This window comes from Schistocerca serialis, chromosome 7 (assembly GCF_023864345.2).
Source record: "Schistocerca serialis cubense isolate TAMUIC-IGC-003099 chromosome 7, iqSchSeri2.2, whole genome shotgun sequence".
Taxonomy (NCBI): Eukaryota; Metazoa; Arthropoda; class Insecta; order Orthoptera; family Acrididae; genus Schistocerca; species Schistocerca serialis.
Genome location: NC_064644.1, coordinates 497,232,085 through 497,249,962, shown reverse-complemented (window position 1 = coordinate 497,249,962; position 17,878 = coordinate 497,232,085).

Here is a 17,878-nt window from a genome sequence, read left to right as displayed (position 1 = left end):
TATATCATTTACTATATAGAAAGAATCGCTGTGGGGGTAAGAACGACCCATCTATCAAAGGTGTGGGGATGGAGGTGAAAAAGCACTGTAGCCCACGCACAGACAATAAATATACTTTAGTTATCTTGTGTTACAGAATGAGAGCACTTAGAGACTTATAATAAACTTTACATATAGTTTGAAACCTTAACGAAACTATTTTCTCGCTGTCGAGTCTAAAAAAAGATGAAAGGAAAGCTTCTCTTTTACTGCATTTTAGCTGTTCATACATTTAAACTGCCATTTAAAAAAAAATGGCTCTGAGCGCTATGGGACTCAACTGCTGTGGTCATCAGTCCCCTAGAACTTAGAACTACTTAAACCTAACTAACCTAAGGACATCACATACACCCATGCCCGAGGCAGGATTCGAACCTGCGACCGTAGCAACAGCGCGGCTCCGGACTGGAGCGCCTAGAACCGCACGGCCACCACGGCCGGCTGCCATTTTAAAACTGCCGTTTAAATTTATTACTTATTTAGTACTGACTGCATTCACAACACATTTTACAGACGGTATTCACATATGCCACTGAATGTACCAGGAAAAGTACGTCGTTGTACGAGACATAGTTCAGGAGAATGACGTTATAGATACTGAATGCATGAGAAACCGCCGTAACATGCAAAACGTCTAAATTTATTGCTTCCTTACTACCAATTCCTTTTGCAACAAATTTCGCAGTCAATATCGAAATATGCTCCTGAATATACCAAGAAAAATGTATCACTGTACTACACATACACTCCTGGAAATGGAAAAAAGAACACATTGACACCGGTGTGTCAGACCCACCATACTTGCTCCGGACACTGCGAGAGGGCTGTACAAGCAATGATCACACGCACGGCACAGCGGACACACCAGGAACCGCGGTGTTGGCCGTCGAATGGCGCTAGCTGCGCAGCATTTGTGCACCGCCGCCGTCAGTGTCAGCCAGTTTGCCGTGGCATACGGAGCTCCATCGCAGTCTTTAACACTGGTAGCATACCGCGACAGCGTGGACGTGAACCGTATGTGCAGTTGACGGACTTTGAGCGAGGGCGTATAGTGGGCATGCGGGAGGCCGGGTGGACGTACCGCCGAATTGCTCAACACGTGGGGCGTGAGGTCTCCACAGTACATCGATGTTGTCGCCAGTGGTCGGCGGAAGGTGCACGTGCCCGTCGACCTGGGACCGGACCGCAGCGACGCACGGATGCACGCCAAGACCGTAGGATCCTACGCAGTGCCATAGGGGACTGCACCGCCACTTCACAACAAATTAGGGACACTGTTGCTCCTGGTGTATCGGCGAGGACCATTCGCAACCGTCTCCATGAAGCTGGGCTACGGTCCCGCACACCGTTAGGCCGTCTTCCGCTCACGCCCCAACATCGTGCAGCCCGCCTCCAGTGGTGTCGCGACAGGCGTGAATGGAGTGACGAATGGAGACGTGTCGTCTTCAGCGATGAGAGTCGCTTCTGCGTTGGTGCCAATGATGGTCGTATGCGTGTTTGGCGCCGTGCAGGTGAGCGCCACAATCAGGACTGCATACGACCGAGGCACACAGGGCCAACACCCGGCATCATGGTGTGGGGAGCGATCTCCTACACTGGCCGTACACCACTGGTGATCGTCGAGAGGACACTGAATAGTGCACGGTACATCCAAACCGTCATCGAACCCATCGTTCTACCATTCCTAGACCGGCAAGGGAACTTGCTGTTCCAACAGGACAATGCACGTCCGCATGTATCCCGTGCCACCCAACGTCCTCTAGAAGGTGTAAGTCAACTACCCTGGCCAGCAAGATCTCCGGATCTGTCCCCCATTGAGCATGTTTGGGACTGGATGGAGCGTCGTCTCACGCGGTCTGCACGTCCAGCACGAACGCTGGTCCAACTGAGGCGCCAGGTGGAAATGGCATGGCAAGACGTTCCACAGGACTACATCCAGCATCTCTACGATCGTCTCCATGGGAGAATAGCAGCCTGCATTGCTGCGAAAGGTGGATATACACTGTACTAGTGCCGACATTGTGCATGCTCTGTTGCCTGTGTCTATGTGCATGTGGTTCTGTCAGAGTGATCATGTGATGTATCTGACCCCAGGAATGTGTCAATAAAGTTTCCCCTTCCTGGGACAATGAATTCACGGTGTTCTTATTTCAATTTCCAGGAGTGTAGTTCAGGTGATATGACATCTTGAATTTTAGGTTGCGTCAAAGTGAAACTGCAGTGCAAAATTCGCTAGAGATACAGGTGAAATATGTCTACCAACATACGTTAAATGTGCGTAAAAAATATTTGAAATGTGAAAATGCACGCAAAGCCTCTGGTAGAAAGGTCATCATAACCCTGGGAAAAATTTCATTCAAATTTGGAACACATGTTAGTAACAATCTGGGAAGAAATACTGTAGAGATAACAACCACCAGCCTCCTATTGGGGCGAGTGTGATAACATAGAAAGAGAAGTGAGGATGAAGAGTTGGACAGACAGCGAGGGGTAGGAGGAAATAGGAACAGATAAGAGAAAATGGTGGGCACAGATAGGGGAAGGGAAATGGACAGAGAGAGGAGGAAATGAACAGGGAAAAGAAAGAGGAGGAGATGGAAAGAGGCAGGGAGAGCAGGGAGAGGAAGAAGTAGTCTAGGAGAGGGGAGAAGGAAATGAATAGGGAGAGGAGGAGGAGGAGGAGGAGGAGGAGGAGGAGGAGGAGGAGGAGTAGGAGGAGCAGGAGGAAGAGGAAGAAATAGACAGAGAAATGGAACAGGAGAAAATAGACAGAGACAGGGTAGAGGAAGAGGTGGACTCGGAAAGAACAGGGAAGGGGATGAGCAGGAAGAAGGGGAGTAGGAGATGGACAGAGAGAGATGGAGGAGGAGATGGACAGAGAGAGATGGAGGAGGAGATGGACAGAGAGAGATGGAGGAGGAGATGGACTGAGAGAGGAGGAGGAGGAGGAGGAGGAGGAGATTGACGAAGGGAGGGGGAGGAGGAGATGGAATTAAAGAGGGCAGGAGGCGGTGGACAGAGGCAGTGGTGGCAAATGGACAGAAGGGGTAGTGGTAGATGGACAGAGGGGGAAGGAGCAGATGGATAGATAGAGGGGTATGGAGGAGGTGGACAGAGAGAGGGGTTGGTGGAGATGGACAGAGTGAGGGGGCGAAGATGATGAACAGGGATAGAGGGGACAGATAGAGAGAGGAGGAAGGAGAGGTGGATATAAGAAGAGGGATGGGTGGAGAGAAGAGGGAAGAGGAGGTGGATAGAGAGAGACGATGGAGAGAGGTAAGGGCCAAAAGCAGATGAATATAATAAGAGAGAAGGAGAAGGTCGGAGAGAGGCGGGAGGAGGAGATATACTAATAGGTGATCGGAATAAATACGTACCTGGGCAACTCCGAGCTTCTCAGCTAGTTTGTTATATTTGTAGACACTCAAAGTAAGAGTAACACAGACTTTTACAATAATTTTGTGAGACACTTCAACCTTAGCGCCTCATGTTGTGCGTGTTTCCGCTATATGCCCCAAGTAGTTTGTAAGTACGGGAATTTATTCGGTATCAGCTTTCTCAAGAAGCACTGATACGAGACTTTAACTTGCAAATTATACGCTACTGGTCATTAAAATTGATGACGTGTTACAGATGCGAAATTTAACCGACAGGAAGAAGATGCTGTAATATGTAAATGATTAGCTTTTCAGAGCATTCACACAAGGTTGGCGCCGGTGGCGACACCTACAACGTACTGACATGACGAAAGTTTCCAACCGATTTCTTATACACAAACAGCAGTTGACCGGCGTTGCCTGGTGAAACGTTGTTGTGATGCCTCGTGTAAGGAGGAGAAATGCGTACCAACGACGACGGTCCAAACCCGCATCCGGCCATCCTGATTTAGGTTTTCCGTGATTTCCCTAAATCGCTTCAGACAAATGCCGGGATGATTCCTTTGGAAGGGCACAGCCGGTTTCCTACACCATCCTTCTCTACTCCGATGTGACCTATGACCTCGCTGTTTGGTGCTCTCCTCCAAATGAGCCAACGAACTATGTTCAAACAAAGACAAACTGCGCGGTGCCTCATTTCTCTATGAGCTTACAAAGGACAGACTGTTTTGAAGAGACACTTTTGCACGAATTACATCGCTTATACGACGTGCAACTCCTTCTAGAAACTTCTCGAATGTTATGATAGTCCAAGTAACAAAAATGTCATTTCTGCTTTTAAGAATAATGACAGATTTGAATAAATTTATATATTTTTGAAGGAAAAACTTTTAGAAATGTAATAGAAACAAAAGATGTTGAGATGAGTGTGAAAATAAAACTTTTCCAAAATATGCCACTTCATAAGCTTCGCATGAATTAAGTTGATAAATTAATCATATGTATGACTGATATTAATAACTTTTATGAAGCAGAAATAAAGACAACATTGGGTTTTGTACCGTATCATTAGATTTATAGGAGAACTAATTTTCGTAGCATAAGGTAGAAACGTGTAAATTTACCATTACGTTATGGAGCAGCTTTCAGCAATTCAGAACCTCGCCATAATTTCATTATGGTACGAATCGGGTAATTCATATCCGAAAATTGGTAAAAATATCACAAGAAAATTAATAAAAGTAAAGTGGTCTCGCTAGTTTCCGTAGACTCAGGAAGTTCCAGTAAAACTTGATTTGTTATACGTTACATTCACCGTTACGAAAGAGAGAACAGTCGAAGGAAAAGCGGTCAAAAGCGAGGCAGCCCTTTCGGAATGAGTGGCAGGCGCCACGGTCAAGGAAGCGTAGTGGCGGGCAGATGGCTCTCCCGCATTAGGCGCAACACATGTCTGCCGAATAATGCCCGCGCGTCGTGCATTTATGCATCGCGGCCGCGGCGCTGGCGAGGGCCGGATATTTCTTGGCGGCGTACACTTGCTCCGCCAGTTGGCGCCAGCTGCCGCCGGCGGAATATCATTTTCCGGACGGACGGCCGCCGGCCTCCTGTTCGCTGTCGCCGCCCAGCCGCCTCCTCCGCCCCTTGTCACCGCACGTCCACCCCCACCCCCGCCATCAGCCTTCCCTCCCACCCCAGCAGACAACTTTGTTTCTCCGTGACGCACCGGCTCCGCAGAAGGGGACCTTGCACATTTATGAGACACACCAAGTATGATACACGTTTTCTCCTAAAATTGCGACAAGCAGGTAAAAGAGGCTGACAGCGTTAAAATCTTGGTATTATAGATTGATAACCTACTTTTCTAGCAGAGAAAGCTTTTGACAATGTTGACTGGAATACTCTCTTTTAAATTCTCAAGGTGGCAGGGGTACAATACAGGGAGCGAAAGGCTATTTACAATTTGTACAGGAACCAGATGGCAGTTATAAGAGTCGAGGGGTATGAAAGGGAAGCAGTGGTTGAGAAGGGAGTGAGACAGGGTTGTAGCCTCTCCCCGATGTTATTCAACCTGTATATCGAGCAAGCAGTAAAGAAAACAAAAGAAAAATTCGGAGTTGAAATTAAAATCCATGGAGAAGAAATAAGAACTTTGAGGTTCGCTGATGATATAGTAATTCTGTCCGAGATCGCAAAGGGCTTGGAAGAGCAGCTGAACGGAATGGACAGTGTCTTGAAAGGAGGATATAAGATGAGCAGCAACAAAAGCAAATCGAGGATAATGGAATGCAGTCGAATTAAGTCAGGTGATGCTGAGGGAATTAGATTAGGAAATGAGACACTTAAAGTAGTAAAGGAGTTTTGCTATTTGGGGAGAAAAATAACTGATGATGGTGGAAGTAGAGTGGATATAAAATGTAGACTGCCAATGGCAAGGAAAGCGTTTCTGAAGAAGAGAAATTTGTTAACATCTAATATAGATTTAAGTGTCAGGCAGTCGTATTTGTTTGGAGTGTGGCCATATACGGAAGTGAAACGTCGACAACAAATACTTTGGACAAGAAGAGAATAGAAGCTTTCGAAATGTGGTGCTACAGAAGAATGCTGAAGATTATACAGGTAGATCACATAACTAATGAGGAGGCATTGAATAGAATTAGGGAGAAGAGGAATTTGTGGCACACCTTGACTACAAGAAGGGATCGGTTGGTAGGACATGTTCTGAGACATCAAGGGATCACCAATTTAGTATTGGAGGGCAACGTGGAGGGTAAAAGTCGTAGAGGGATACCAAGAGATGAATACACTAAGCAGATTCAGAAGGATGTAGCTTGCAGTAGGTACTGGGAGATGAAGAAGCTTGCAAAGGATAGAGTAAAATGGAGAGCTGCATCAAACCAGTCTCTGGACTGAAGATCACAACAACAACAACAGTACATGGAATTGGCAGCAGCATGCCACAGAACTTCTGAAGTGCCAAATATTCTTATTTCTGTTGCAAATGTTGTTAGCCAAAAATAACAATGAGTACAACAAAGGGCTACCATACTTCCCTTACTTGCGCTACATATTATCATGCAGGTTCAGTTTCTCTGGTAATCCACAATGCTAATCCACATTTTGCGAATGCAAAAGCGTGTAATACCAGCTATTCGAGGTATCAATTCAAGAATGTCTTGTACAGGCTCGTTCAAGGAATGGGGGATACTGGCTACCGTTTTCCAGTATACACTTTTGACATATTACTGGACAATAGTACGGAGTGTGTCCACCGTTCGTCTATATGTCTGACTGAGCTCTGCTGGGGACACTTTCAATCAGTTGTCTGAAGAAGAATGGCTGCCCATTCTTGCTCATGAGGCGAAAACAAAGAGAATAGTGAAGTTGGACGCTGGGGCACGGAGTGAATTCGACGTTATGACTCATCACGAAGGGCAGGCCAGTCCATTTCAGGGATGTTATTGTACAGGAATCATTAACTCACAGATGGTGCTTAATAACAGGATGCATTGTTATACTAATAAAGACAATAATCTTCTATGAACTGTTCTCCTGCTGCACACAACATACAGTGATGTAAAATCGATTTATATCCTCCTGCATTTATCGTCTTTATAAGCACAAAAAGGGAACTACACCCTAAGCCTGACAAAGATACACATACCGTAATTCGACATTCTTCGTACTTCCCTGTTATCACTACACGGGAGTGTAGGTAATGTTCTCCAGGAACACGCCAAAGTCAAATCCTTCCATGGAAATGGAAGCTTCAGGTTGAAATATCACCAATATAAGGAAAAGATAGATTGCTATTTACCGTAAACATGACACGTTGAATTGCAGACACGCTCCACGAAAAGAAACTTACACATTAGCTTTCGGCCAAAGCCAAATACACACACACACACACACACACACACACACACACACACGCGCGCGTACGTTAATTCACACAAGAACGCACATGTCACACACACATAACCGCCACCTCCGGAAGCCTAGACTGGAATGCAGAAGTCCAGTCCAAGCTGCCGTAGCTGACGGTCATGTATGCGTTTCTTGCTACGAAAAGGAATGACAATCCAGATCATCACTCCTGGCTGTTGGGCGTTACGACGGGTGACATTCAAAGTTCGCATCCCACCGCTCTCTGGGACACCTCCAGACACATCTTCGCTGGTCATTTGGTCATTTGGTTTCAGTTCCCAGCAGGACTAATCACTGAAGGCAGTTCTACAGCCTTACAGCACCGTCAACAGTATTCTGCGTCCCATTCTGTTGCCTTTCATCGCAAGCCATGTTGGGCCAATATTTCAGCAAGATAATGCCCGCCCGCACACGGCAAGAGTTTCTACTCCTTGTCTTCGTGATTGTCCAATCCTACCTTGGCCAGCAAGGTGGCCAGATCTGTTCCCAATTGAAAATGTTGGGGCATTATGGGCAGCGCCCTCCAACCAACACCTGATTTAGACGATTTAACGCACCAGTTGGACATAGTCCGGCACGATATTCCTCAGGAAGACATCCAGAAACTTAATTAATGCCAGTCAAAATAACTGCTTTCATAAGAGCCAGAGGTGGACCAACACGTTATTGACTTGCAGAGTTTGTGGTCCTCTTTCTCTTGAATAATCATCCATTTTTTCTGAAATTGCAATCATTTGTTTGTCTCTATAGGATAGTCATTCCTGCCGATTTTAATCCCAATCGGATAACACCTTTTCTTTTTCTTTTTTTTCCCTTAAAGTGTACAAGAGTTGTGGAAGATCGAATGAAAGTTTCGTATGTGAGTCGGGAATAGATGGATTGATGAAAAGCTCAGTTTTTCTTTTTTTTCCCTTAAAGTGTACAAGAGTTGTGGAAGATCGAATGAAAGTTTCGTATGTGAGTCGGGAATAGATGGATTGATGAAAAGCTCAGTTTTTAAATTCAGTGTACCATTTTTAAGCAGTACAGACCCCATATTCCCGCCTGCAAGTGGCTCCTTGACTCAAAATATCAGAACAGAAATTCAGACACGTGAGACCTCTATGTCCCAGGAAATTCTTCTGTCTCTTTCCGTCGCTTAGCTGGGTAAGTTTACAGAAGCATCTTGCGCTACTTTCCTTAATCTCAGGATGAAGCAACGAAAATTTGTGTAATAAAGTGTGATAATTAGCTGCCGCATGGGAGCCCATATTCACACGTTTCATAATTAGTTACCTTTATAGCACTTTTTTCTTCGAGCCCTGCTTATTCCAAAAATCAATATTTATTTCGCAGAAAGCAGAAGTAGGTACCTGGACCCCCCAGGATAGCCGAGAGCGCTAACGCGCTGCTTCCTGGACTCGGGTAGGAGCGCCGGCCCCGGATTACCGACGGTGGCCGGTGTGCCAGCCAGCCTGGATGTGGTTTTTAGGCGGTTTTCCACGTCCTACTAGGTTAATACCGGGCTGGTCGCCTCAGTTACACCACTCGCAGACATTTGCAGCACATTCACACTATTTCACGCTTTACACTAGAGAGAGACAGCTGGGGTACACTAATTCCGTCTCAGGGGGTTCGAGGTGGCGGCAGTAAGGGCATCCAACCACCCCTTAAAATTAACCATGCCATATCCGTACTTAATCCTGCCGACAACGCGCACAATGCGGGATACAGGCTGCAGCAAAAGAAAGAAAGAAAGAAAGCAGAGATAAGTAGCTACAATTAAACAGTTAACATAAAGGGTGCTTAATAAGTACGTCCAAAAATTCAGAAGACAATTGTGTGAGAACTACGAGACACAAAAAGTAAGATAACATATCAGTTAATAGAGTATCTGCCAATGTTTTGATTCCTGTTCTGCGCCATGGCGTAGTTCCAGAGCACACCATTAGGGGCCGGCATGTCAGAAGATGTAGACGAATCATCTTCTTCATTTTATCGCATTAAATTAGTCCGCACATGCAGATAGGCAACCCAATGACCAGACTTACAAAGTGGGCTGCTATCGCTGATCGTCCTAGGGGGCAGCAGCAGCAGTAGCAGTGATTTCAGTGAATTACGTGCACGAGCTGACTTTCCCACGTCACAGACCGTACTTACATGAGCACCTGTAATGTGAATTACAAAATGAAAAACCGCTCTATCCACTGATACGTGTTTCTTTGTTGTCTGTCTTGTAGTTTTCACGCAGTAGTGGAATGGAAGTACTTACGAGGGAGTGGTCAAAAATATAGAAACACCAGAAGTACGCCGGCCGCAGTGGCCGAGCGGTTCTAGGCGCCTCAGTCTGGAACAACGCGGCTGCTGCGGTCGCAGGTTCGAATCCTGCCTCGGGCATGGATGTGTGTGATGTCCTTGGGTTAGTTAGGGTAAAGTAGTTCTACGTCTAGGGAACTGATGACCTCAGATGTTAAGTGCCATAGTGCTTAGAGCCATTTGAACAATTTTTGGACCATAAGTACGATATATTTACCAAGTGTCATACGTTGGCATTCAAAACAGCTTCCAGTCGTAACGGAATGGATAAATACATCTTCTGTAAGTCTTCCCAGGGAATTTTATACTATTCTTCCTGCAAAATGGTGGCTACTTCAGGTAACGATCACTCATTCTTCTCCCTAAAGTAGTCCAGAAAGTCTAAAAAAATACTAAGATCTGGTGACTGGCTGCCATAGGAGATGCTACAGTTCTTCCTCCTACCCAAAAATCCGTTCCTTGGCGATGTAAGCTGTGTGAACAGGGGTTCTGTTGTCTCGGAGCGCAGTATGACCACTGACTAACAAATATTATACCATGGTATGGACCTGAGTAGCCAAAATGGTCAATAATCATTGGCAGCAGTGTGAGCTTGCAGAGTAATAATGAGCACCAACGAATGCTACGACTTGGCTTACGAAATATTCACCGAACCCCTGCCGTGTTTCACTCTTGACAGCTAGCAGTCAGCGTCAGCCAGAAGTTGGAAAGAGTGTGAAAAAAGACTATTCCGACCAAACGCCATCCTTCCATGGCTCCATAGTCCTAGTTTTATGCTTCGGCAGCATGCTTTCCTATTACGAGCATTTGCACCACTAACGTGAGATTCTAGATTTCCACCTCGGTCTCCAATTCCCATCTCATCGAGCTCCCTTCGTGTTGTTTTTCTGATGACAGGGTACGCGAGGTGCTTTTGCAGTGACTTTTTCAGCTGTTCCACTCTTTATTTTTCGTCCAAATCCTTTTCAATGACCGTCCGCCACCGTTATTTAACACAAACTTTCTTCCGATTTGTGACATAGCGATTACCTTTTTCCGCTTTCCCTGTATGCAGTATAAATTCTCGAAGTGGTGCCTCTTGAAACACCAAACACTTCGGCAACTTTGGTTATGGAAGCACTCACCATACAAGCACAAACATTATTTGCCCGTGTTCGACTTTGCTTAGCTCCAACACAATGCGCTCAGAACTACAAAGAACACTATTCTGACCAGGACTGGCAAATTTTACAAATTAATGAGAATATTTCACGGGTGCTGTTCGAGATCATATACCGGGTGGTCCCTTGATAGTGACCGGGCCAAATACCTCACGAAATAAGCATCAAACCAAAAAACTACAAAGAACGAAACTCGTCTAGCTTGAAGGGGGAAACCAGATGGCGCTATGGTTGGCCCGCTAGATGGCGCTGCCATAGGTCAAACGGATATCAACTTTTTTTTTTTAAACAGGAACCCCCATTTTATTATATATTCGTGGAGTACGTAAAGAAATATGAATAGTTTAGTTGGACCACTTTTTTCGCTTTGTGATAGATGGTGCTGTAATAGTCACAAACGTATAAGTACGTGGTATCACGTAACATTCCGCCAGTGCGGACGGTATTTGCTTCGTGATACATTACCCGTTTAAAATGGACCGTTTACCAATTGCGGAAAAGGTCGATATCGTGTTTATGTATGGATATTGTGATCAAAATGCCCAACGGGCGTGTGCTATGTATGCTGCTCGATGTCCTGGACGACATCATCCAAGTGTCCGGACCGTTCACGGGATTGTTACGTTATATAAGGAAACAGGAAGTGTTCAGCCACATGTTAAACGTCAACCACGACCTGCAACAAATGATGATACCCAAGTAGGTGTTCTAATCCGCGCATCAGTAGCAAACAAATTGCGCGAGAATCTGGAATCTCAAAAACGTCGGTGTTGAGAATGCTACATCAACGTCGATTGCGCCTGTACCATATTTCTATGCACCAGGAATTGCATGGCGACGAATTAGAACGTCGTGTACAGTTCTGCCAACGGGCACAAGAGAAATTACGGGACGATGACAGATTTTCTGCACGCGTTCTATTTAACGACGAAGCGTGATTCACCAACAGCTGTAAAGTAAAAAAATGGTTCAAATGGCTCTGAGCGCTATGGGACTCAACTTCTGAGGTAATCAGGCCCCTAGAACTACTCAACCCTAACTAACCTAAGGACATCACACACATCCATGCCCGAGGCGGGATTCGAACATGCGACCGTAGCGGTCGGGCAGTTTCAGACTGAAGCGCCTAGAACCGCTCGGCCACAACGGCCGGCGCGGTAAAGTAAACCGGCATAATATGCACTATTGGGCAACGGAAAATCCACGATGGCTGCGACTAGTGGAACATCAGCGACCTTAACGGGTTAATGTATGATGCGGCATTATGGGAGGAAGGATAATTGGCCCCCATTTTATCGATGGCAATCTAAATGGTGCAATGTATGCTCATTACCTACGTAATGTTCTACCGATGTTACTACAAGATGTTTCACTGCATGACAGAATCGCGATCTACTTCCAACATGATGGATGTCCGGCACATAGCTCGCGTGCGGTTGAAGCGGTGTTGAATCGCATATTTCATGACAGGTGGATTGGTCGTCGAAGCACTATACCATGGCCCGCACGTTCACCGGATCTGACGCCCCCGGATTTTTTTCTGTGGGGAAAGTTGAAGGATATTTGGTATCGTGATCCAACAACAACGCGTGACAACATGCGTCAGCGCATTGTCAATGCATGTGCGAACATAACGGAAGGCGAAGTACTCGCTGTTGAGAGGAATGTCGTTACACGTATTGCCAAACGCATTGAGGTTGACAGACATCATTTTGAGCATTTATTGTATTGATGTTGTATTTATCGGTAATCACGTTGTAACAGCATGCGTTCTCAGAAATGATAAGTTCACAGAGGTACATGTATCACATTGAAACAACCGAAATAAAATGTTCAAACGTACCTACGTTCTGTACTTTAATTTAAAACCTACCTCTTACCAACTGTTCGTCTAAAATTGTGAACCATATGTTTGTGACTATTACAGCGCCATCTATCACAAAGCGAAAAAAGTGGTCTAATTAAAACATTCATATTTCTTCACGTACTACACGAATAAGTAATAAAAATGGGTGTTCCTATTTTAAAAACACACAGTTGATATCCGATTGATTTATGGCAGCGCCATTTAGCGCTCCAACCATAGCACCATCTGGTTTCCCACTTCAAGCTAGACAAGTTTCGTTCTTTGCAGTTTTCTCGTTTGACGCTTATATCGTGTGATATTTGGCCCGGTCACAATCAATGGCCACCCTGTATAATAGCGTCATATGCAGGCTTGTCTATCACCTGTATTTATGTTCAAGCATGCGTGTCTTGCGCTGTGTTTCCGTGCAGCGCCCACTGCAGAGGATGCGCTGGGTGTGGCCCTCAGGTAAGGAATGCCCGCACGTGCGGCTAATGCGGCAGCCATTACGGCTGTTTGACCCAAGTGCGCCGGCTTTATCGTATGCGTCATTAGAGCGGACAATAGGCGGCGCAGCGAAGGCAGGCATCGCCGCAGACCGACGACGGCCACACGTGCGCCCGTGTCATCCATTTGTCACGCTGAGTGCCTTTTCGCTTACAACGTTCTGGGACGCTTTTTCTATTCTTTCCGCTCCTTACTTCGACGGACACATTTGTCTGCTCGTACACTCACTTCACCTTCCCAGTCAGAGTTAGTGCGCTTCTTTCCGTTCGTGAAACCTATCGATCGTTCCACAAAATCAGCACAAGTATGGGAGGCCAGCCACTTGCAGGATTTGGGGGAGAGGTAGGAGGTGCCTTATTAATGATGTAATAAAGAATGGAATCCTCCTGACCAAGAAGAGTGATAATTCCCAAACCCTCGTGGAGCACTTCGCTGAAATCAAAGATGCTACCTGACAAGATTCAATTTTCTGTCGCTGTATCTACACGAATACTCTGCAAATCACATCTAAGTGCCTGGCAGAGGGTTCATCGAACCACCTTCACAATTCTCTATTATTCCAATCTCGTATAGTGCGCGGAAAGAATGAACACCTATATCTTTCCGTACGAGCTCTGATTTCCCTTATTTTATCTTTGTGATCGTTACTCGCTATGTAACTCGGTGTCAACAAAATCTTTTCGCATTCAGATGAGCAAGTTGGTGATTGGAATTTCGTGAGGAGATTCCGTCGCAACGAAAAACGCCATTCTTTTATTGATATCCATCCCAAATCCTGTATCATTTCTGTGACACTCTCTCCAATATTTCGCGATAATACAAAACGTGCTGCCTTTCTTTGAACTTTTTTGATTTACTCAGTCAGTCCTATCTGGTAAGGATCCCACTCCGCGCAACAGTATTCTGAAAGAGGACGGACTTGCGTAGTGTAGGCAGTCTCCTTAGTAGCTGTGATACATTTTCTAAGTGTCCTGCCAATGAAACGCAGTCTTTGGTTAGCCTTCTCCACAAAATTTTCTACGTGTTCCTTCCCATTTAAATCGTTCGTAATTGTAATTCCTTGGTATTCAGTTGAATTTACGGCTTTTAGATTACTGAGAGCTTGCTGAGACGAGCAGTTGAGAATTACTTTCCACTAGCAACGAAGTCTGTGTAAATGCCTTCCCTCCTCCCCCCCCCCCCCCTAACCTCCTGTTCAATGTGGGAGTTTAAAGTCGTGGTCAAAGCGGGAGGGAGATTAAGACGGCACCGACCGCTCCTCGCATCACCTAAATTAAGTTACACACGACCTAGTTGTCGTGTGGTGAAACTGAAAGATATTTGGATTTTCAATCGCATGACCAAAAAGTGATATGCACTACCTATCATCAACATGTCCAACAAAAGATTTACGCCAACTGTACATCCATAGCACTATTCGCTATCGCTCATCCCTATTTTGGCCAAGAAATGGTTCAAATGGCTCTGAGCATTATGGGACTTAAAAGGCAGGATTCGAACCTGCGATCGTAGCGTGGTTGTTGTTTGGTACATCAGTTCAGTTCTTGCCGTTAAATGTAATGTAAGTGTTACCGTTCACTGTTTTTGTGCTGTATGATATCGTTATAGTTTCTAATTATGGATCAGTTGGCAACAAGAAAGAAGAGAAAACAGATTTCTATTTGTTCGCTATCGTTACAATGATTTAAAAATATGTTTGCATTATTATAATAGCCTAGTTATCTATTCATAGCAGTTTAATGTTAATATTGGAGTTGTTATTTGGAGGATGGTAGAGCTTTGGTGTTGCAATTTCAGTATTTCACACGGCAACGAAGCGATAAATATCATTTAAAATAAAGTTAAATTCACATTAGTGTATGAAAATACACTAAATACTCCTGGATTTCCCTGTACCTCCTAAAAGTCGCGTTCATCAACAAAAATAATCCCTAACGGCGATGGTTGCATTTCTTTAAAAAAATTGCTTAACAGTCTGTCATTTGTAGCCCAAATGGCAAAGTACCCCCACCCCCCCTCCCCAATCTCATCACGCAGGTGGTTCTCCCGAAAACCAGTTGCGATATGGAATGGTGGGAAAGCATAAGGGGTATGTGATGACAGCACATTCTATACTTCGTTTCTAAAAGATTTTTTCAGCGGGCTGCTTGAATTCTTCCAGGCTAACTAAGCCCTGCTACCCTCCCTTTCCCTTTCGTCAAATGGTGCAAATGGTGCAAATGGCTCTGAGCACTATGGGACTTAACATCTATGGTCATCAGTCCCCTAGAACTTAGAACTACTTAAACCTAACTAACCTAAGGACATCACACAACACCCAGTCATCACGAGGCAGAGAAAATCCCTGACCCCGCCGGGAATCGAACCCGGAAACCCGGGCGCGGGAAGCGAGAACGCTACCGCACGACCACGAGCTGCCGACTCCCTTTCGTCCAAAATCTGTTAACGCTTTTGTAACAGTAAAATAACTGAACCCACCAGTTCCATGCACAATTAAATCTTAAAATACGCCTGCATTCACGCACTACCACAGGAACACGCAGAATTAGAGGAAAGAGAAACGTATTGCCAGAATTCAGTTTTTTGTTGTTATGCATTTTATTTTAAAACAATGTACAGCAACCAGCTTTTCCAAATTCTCCACCGATGTTGGGTAGTTTTGCGTGTTGACCCGCTGAGCTAGCAGTACATAGATTAGGGGCCAACCTGGTTTGAATCCATCCGCCGACAACTTTGGAAATGGTTTTCTTTGGTTTCCCATTTTCAGTTTAGGCAAATGCCGGGGTTGCTCCTTTATTACGGCCACAGTGAATTTCTTTCGGATACCTTTCTTTCCTAATGGATTCCGATTTCCCTAAAGATGAAGCCCCTCTGCTTTAATGTAAAGAGCCGCATCGAAGGCTAGCCGAGCCTACGTTCGGATACTCCCGACACTAAAAGCCATAAGATAAACAAACAATAATCAAAATTCTCCTCATTTAGTTTTCTTACATCGCATGAAGTGTCAGACGCATACTTAAATGGGGAAATTTGGGAAAGTTTAAAGCTGAATAACTCCAGATCCTTTGCTTTTTCGCCACACTTTTTTTTCTTTGCTAGCTTCTGTGTCGAACACGGATCTCTTTATTCTAAGAGCCCTGTCGGTAATAACCACGGTGTCCCAAAAAAACTATAGCTCGTCCATTCCTAACTGATTTCTCAGCTCAAATCCAAACTGAAAGAAGAAGGGTATCAAATGATCTTGGAGGGTGAAGGGAGGATGGACTGTGACTGCTTCTTAATGATTTGCCAAACTGGTGCACTCCTAAGTAACGAGATCACCTCTCTGCTTGCTGAAAACTCGGAAATCACTGTCGAATGAAATGGTTCATCGTTCTTTGCGGAAATTCTCAGAATAAATAAAAAATAGAAGTATTTTTGAGGTTCTCTTGGAAAAATCTAATCCGCCCTTTGACGAAATCCTCACAACGTCCTTGGGGAGTTGGATTCAGCTTTGACTAAAGCCCTGGAATTACCGGAAATACATCTACATCTACATTGATACTCCGCAAGCCACCCAACGGTGTGTGGCGGAGGGCACTTTACGTGCCACTGTCATTACCTCCCTTTCCTGTTCCAGTCGCGTATGGTTCGCGGGAAGAACGACTGTCTGAAAGCCTCCGTGAGCGCTCTAATCTGTCTAATTTTACATTCGTGATCTCCTCGGGAGGTATAAGTAGGGGGAAGCAATATATTCGATACCTCATCCAGAAACGCACCCTCTCGAAACCTGGCGAGTAAGCTACACCGCGATGCAGAGCGCCTCTCTTGCAGAGTCTGCCACTTGAGTTTATTAAACATCTCCGTAACGCTATCACGGTTACCAAATAACCCTGTGACGAAACACGCCGCTCTTCTTTGGATCTTCTCTATCTCCTCCGTCAACCCGACCTGGTACGGATCCCACACTGATGAGCAATACTCAAGTATAGGTCGAACGAGTGTTTTGTAAGCCACCTCCTTTGTTGATGGACTACATTTTCTAAGCACTCTCCCAATGAATCTCAACCTGGTACCCGCCTTACCAACAATTAATTTTATATGATCATTCCACTTCAAATCGTTCCGTACGCATACTCCCAGATATTTTACAGAAGTAACTGCTACCAGTGTTTGTTCCGCTATCATATAATCATACAATAAAGGATCCTTCTTTCTATGTATTCGCAATACATTACATTTGTCTATGTTAAGGGTCAGTTGCCACTCCCTGCACCAAGTGCCTATCCGCTGCAGATCTTCCTGTATTTCGCTACAATTTTCTAATGCAGCAACTTCTCTGTATACTACAGCATCATCCGCGAAAAGCCGCATGGAACTTCCGACACTATCTACTAGGTCATTTATATATATTGTGAAAAGCAACGGTCCCATAACACTCCCCTGTGGCACGCCAGAGGTTACTTTAACGTCTGTAGACGTCTCTCCATTGATAACAACATGCTGTGTTCTGTTTGCTAAAAACTCTTCAATCCAGCCACACAGCTGGTCTGATATTCCGTAGGCTCTTACTTTATCAGGCGACAGTGCGGAACTGTATCGAACGCCTTCCGGAAGTCAAGGAAAATGACATCTACCTGGGAGCCTGTATCTACTATTTTCTGGGTCTCATGAACAAATAAGGCGAGTTGGGTCTCACACGATCGCTGTTTCCGGAATCCATGTTGATTCCTACATAGTAGATTATGGGT